A 5,225-nucleotide genomic window follows, 5' to 3' on the forward strand; every position below is an offset into this window, starting at 1 on the left:
ACAGCCATTGTTCTGGAAACCAAACAGCAGTAAACCTCTTTAACCTGTAGTAAAGCATAGCAAAAGAAAGAAAAAGAATCTGTAAAACCGTGATGTAGGACCATGCACTAGGCTTTGGCCAAAATCCTATTAGACTTTATATATTTCAGATTCCAAGCATTCCACCATGGTGTCAGACAGTATATATATTTTAATTTCCTTCCATAAAACCTGGTACAAGAGTAAAGGCAGAGTTTCCCCTGACTCAGTGAACTATCTCTGAACTCCCCCTGCAAGGCAGGGTATTTCTGTATACTCTCATTCTCACACCTCCTTGGGAGAGCAGCTCTTTCTTAGAAGGGAGAAGAAAGGCAGAATGTTGCTGTGCTCTTTGTCAGCCCAGAGAAAACCATATGGCTTGTGCTGTGTACACTGTCTTCAACACCTATCCCAAAGGATCCACATTTCTCCCTGCAGTGGAGCCTTGGGTATTTCTTGGAGGAAATGTGCACTCATAAACACATCCTTGATTGGACAGCAACATCTGCATCGGCTGCCCGCTTGCTTCCAGGCACAATTCAAAGCGTTGGTGATCGCCTTTAAAGTCTTTGGGGCCAATGGTATCTAACACCGAGTAGACTTGTTAAGATGTATAAGACTGAATCAGATAAGTGTTGGAGATGCAATGAGAATGAGGGTATGTTCTATCGTATGTGGCTGACCTGTAAAAGGGTAAAAGAGTATTGGGAAATAATTCATAATGAATTGAAAAAAAGTACCGTATTTTTCGCCCTATAGGACACACCGGCCCATAGGACGCACCTAGATTTTGGGGAGGGAAATAAAGGGGAAAAAATTATTCCCCCCCCCCCAGGCGCGGGGCTTCCCCCGACCCCAGCCCCCAGAACGGGAGCCAGAACCGGCTTCGCACCGGGCTCCGGAGGGTTGTGCAGAGCTGCGCAGAGCTCGGGAGCGCAGGCAGCTCTGCGCAACCCTAGGGAGCCCGGCGCGGCTTCGCGCCGGGCTCCCCAGGGTTGCACAGAGCTTCCTGAAGTCTGGAGAGCGAGAGGGGTCAGTGTGCACTGACCCCTCTCGCTCTCCAGGCTTCAGTGAAAACCTGTATTCGCCCCATAGGACGCACACACATTCCCCCTTCATTTTTGGAAGGGAAAAAGTGTGTCCTATAGGGCGAAAAATACGGTACTTTTTTTAAAAAAAAAACACACCCAGTTGTCAGAAAAGGTAATTTACATATGCCACTACTGTGGCTCGTGTTTCGTTAGCCCAAAAATGGAAAACAAGCAAAGTCGCAACCAAAGAAGAATTACAACTTAAACTGATGGAATATGCGCAGCTTGCAGACCTAATATATAGAACAGGGATCGGCAACCTAAGGCCCATGGGCCACTAGCGGCCCAATGGGGTCGTTTAACCAGCGCACAAGCCACCCCTGAACTGAGCCACCTGCTCGGTGAGTCCCTGTGAGAAAGGGAACGCCTTATATTCATGTATTTTTTCTTTTTTTCTTTCCCCCCTCCAATTTTAAAGGTGCAGCTTATATTCGGGTGCAGCTTATATTTGGGGCAATATGGTAGTCGTTCTATACCCCCAGGTATAGGGTGGTATATAAATTCAATAAATAATAATAATTTCCTTGACATCGGAAGGGAGGGCATTCCACAGGGTGGGTGCCACCACCGAGAAGACCCCCTGCCTGGTTCCCTGTAACTTCGCTTCTCACAGTGAGGGAACCACCAGAAGGCCCTCAGAGCTGGACCTCACTGTCCGGGCAGAACGATGGGGGTGGAGATGCTCCTTCAGGTATACAGGGCAGAGGCCATTTACCACTTTCTCATGGGTCATGTTATTGCTTCTGAAGACCAAATGCAGATACTGTCAGAGAAGAGACAGGTACAGCGGAAGGAGAGAGAGAATTCCTAAGGGAGGGGGGAGAAGCAGTTAGCCACAGGAATTCAACCTTTGTACACAGAAAAACGGAGAAACACAGAGAGTAGGAATTCAGTTGCAAAGCTCAGATAGTGAAAAGGACACAGAAATATGGGGGGTGGGGTGCAATCCCCCTGATCTCATAGACTCACAAGATTAGCCAAGAAGCGCGAAACGGACAGGAAAAGAAGGTGGCATTTTTCCTGTTGAGGGGAAAGGGGGCGGAGCTTAGTTGCGGCAACTGTGTCATCGGAGGAAGACCGAAATTAGCGGAGTTCCAACCGGGGCTTTTTGTTGAACCAATAAATCTTAGATAATTAACTGCTGGCGGTGTCTCGTGTGTGGGGGAGAGACCCAAGCCTTACAGATACCATGCCTGGAGTTTTTAAAAGGATCCGATAGTAGATTGCAATATTTTGCAGTGGCCTCCATGAAACCTCACTTTAGCACATGGTTAGAATCTCAAGGCACCAATCGTCCTTTACTGCCTCCTCCTTCCTGCTGCAATTCCCAACTTCAGTTCCGTCAAGGGCATGTGGGATGGGGGAAAGTTAAACCTTTTAAAAAGAATTATCTCATTTACTGGTCTTTAAGACCCCAATAATTATACTTCATGAAGTATAGGGAAGTGTTGGATTTCTACCTCTAATTCTTTGGCAACAGTCATCTTCTCTCTCTCTCTCTTTTTTTAAAAAGCCACATTTCAAATATTTCAATGTCAGTCATTTAAAAAGAAAAAAACACTTTGTAATAACTCTATCCTCGTGCTGCAGAACATGACCCAGCATTCTTTATTGAATATGCTGCACATTTAGAATAAGGTTCCACACATATCTAACGCCACAATCCCTCTTTACAGAGTTGAACCTCCTGTGCAAAACATTCATAACTCCTTGCTGCTCTTCATTTTTTTGTCAGCTACACAGGGATGTGTGCCTAATTTCCCCACCTAGATCACATTTCCAAATTTTCATCCCAGAAAAGAAGTAAGACCTGCCAAAATGCGGAGCCTTGTTGTCAGACTAACCTTTGGGAATGTCATGGTGCAAGTTCAGAGTCTGACTAAGCATCCATTAAGCTAAACTTTGGAAGCCCTTAGAAAGCCCATTGACCAAAATCCAGCTAAATTTAGTTGTGACTAAGTTCTGTGCAAGCAAAAAGGGACTTCAGGTTAATCGTGACTAACTTGTTCCACGGGTTTCAGTGAGTATTAGTCATTAATAACTCCGGACGTCTTGTGGAGTTGGGGTTTTGGTTATGATACACCTATCTCCACTTGGGCATGAGTGTTTAGCCCGCCTCCCCCAGTGATTTTGCTTCAGTCAAATTTGGAAACACAAACAGCTGTTTTAAGCAAAAAAAATCAAAAAGATGGGACATCTGATCTCGCCTTGCATATAGTTTGGCCCTTCATGATAGAATTTGGTACGGAATATTATTTAAACGTCAGCACAATAGAAGACATTCATTGAACTAGTGCCCCCCTGCTGTGGAAATATAGCCTATGTAAATGGCCCGTATTGTTCCAGATTCACCGAGAAAGGGAAACATTAGAAATTACTATAAAGTAGGATGAAACATATGCAGTCACTTAGCCTTGTCATCCTCCTGGAAATGTTAAATGGGTGTTGCTAGCAGGAGCTGCAAATGCATATTGATTTTGTATAAGCACCTTGGACAGACCAGGATCAGTAAATGATGATTTGTGGCAAAATTATCCTTTCTTTTTTCCCTGAAGGAGCACAAAAAATTAGGTTATCAAACGGTAACATGATATAGCTGAAATTTCAGTTGCTGACAGTCATCTCTAGCCCAGGGGTCGGCATGGGCTGGATCACTCCCCGCGGAGATCCTCTGTGGGCCGGGCTAGCACAGCACGACACCAGAAATCGCTTCTGCACATGTCCGCATTGCCGGAAATTGCTTTTGCGCATGCCCAGACACCCAAAATCGTGCCTGTGCAGACGCGATTTCCAGCATCTGGGCCTGCACAGAAGTGATTTCCGGAGCCACGGAAGATAGTCCCCATGTTGCGCTGCGCTGGTTTAGCACAGCGCACAGGGACTTGCCAAGCGAGCGGCTCGGTTTGGGGGCGGCTCATGGGCCAGTTAAGCAACCCTCATGGGCCGCTTCTGGCCCATGGGCCTTAGGTTGCCGACCTCTGCTCTAGCCTTACCAGAAACCCATACATTCCATCACCTTTAACAGAGTGACATAGTGGTTTGGTTTGTGGGTGACAAAATTAGTTTGAATCTAGTCAATGATGGTTTGGTAGCCAGGCTGCCTAAACACACTCGTACAGGAGGGAGGCGTTTCCCAATGTTCTGTTATGTACTGAGTTGAATAGGATCCAAAATGCAGCAGTCTGATTGGTCCTAGAACAATAGGATTCAGAATGCAGCAGTCTGGTTGGTCCTAGAACAATGCAGCAGTATGATTGGTCTGCAGGAGCCACCCAATCCAGCTCCAGATGGAAGTGAATCCACAACCTGATTGGCCTACAGGAGAATTCCGGAGTTAGCCAATCACGTGCAGCCCATTGTGTAAATAATGTATATAAAGCAGATACTTTGGGGGAACATTCATTCCTCCTCACCACTATGAGCTGAATAAAGAGCATGAAATCCACACTCAACTCCGAGTATATTTCAGTCCATTTCTCTCTCACTCTTTTCTCTAGCTTTGAGCTCAGTTTGCTGCATTTCCACATCAGTTTGAGCATTTGGGATCCATTGCTTCAAATATACATATTTTTATATGCAATTTTACCTTATATATATATTTCTGCAAGCACCACATGTGTTGTTTTCATGTACACAAGCACACTTTACTAAATGCATTTTTGTGACCACATTTGCTTGGAGAACTGCATCTCAAAATTCAGAGAAGTGCAGGTTTTGAAGGGTAGTTGTGTTTCAGTCCGTGTTCTGTGTTGAGAAGGGCAAATGAGGTAGGCTCGCATTCACAGGCAAAGTGAACCAAATTTCTTCCCCACTCTTAATTCATAATGATTAATAGGAAACACCACGGGCTCTTTCAGTGCTATTTTTCTAGAAAAACAGAGGTGCCGGAGCCCACCATGAACTTCTCCCTTGTTCTCTTAGAATGGCAATGGCACCCACCTGAGAGGCGCCAGATTTGAGCTCCGGTGAGCTCTGCCTGGAAAAAGAAAAAGAAAAAAGCCCTGGCTCTTATCTGGGGGCATCAGTTTCACTGATGCAATTTGCTAGCTATGGTCATTGCAGAAATAGTGGCTGCTTCTACAGAATTCATGTTTTACATTGTGCCCTTGAGTTGCT

Source organism: Podarcis filfolensis (genome assembly GCF_964270895.1).
Source record: "Podarcis filfolensis genome assembly, chromosome: 17".
In the NCBI taxonomy this organism is placed as follows: domain Eukaryota; kingdom Metazoa; phylum Chordata; class Lepidosauria; order Squamata; family Lacertidae; genus Podarcis; species Podarcis filfolensis.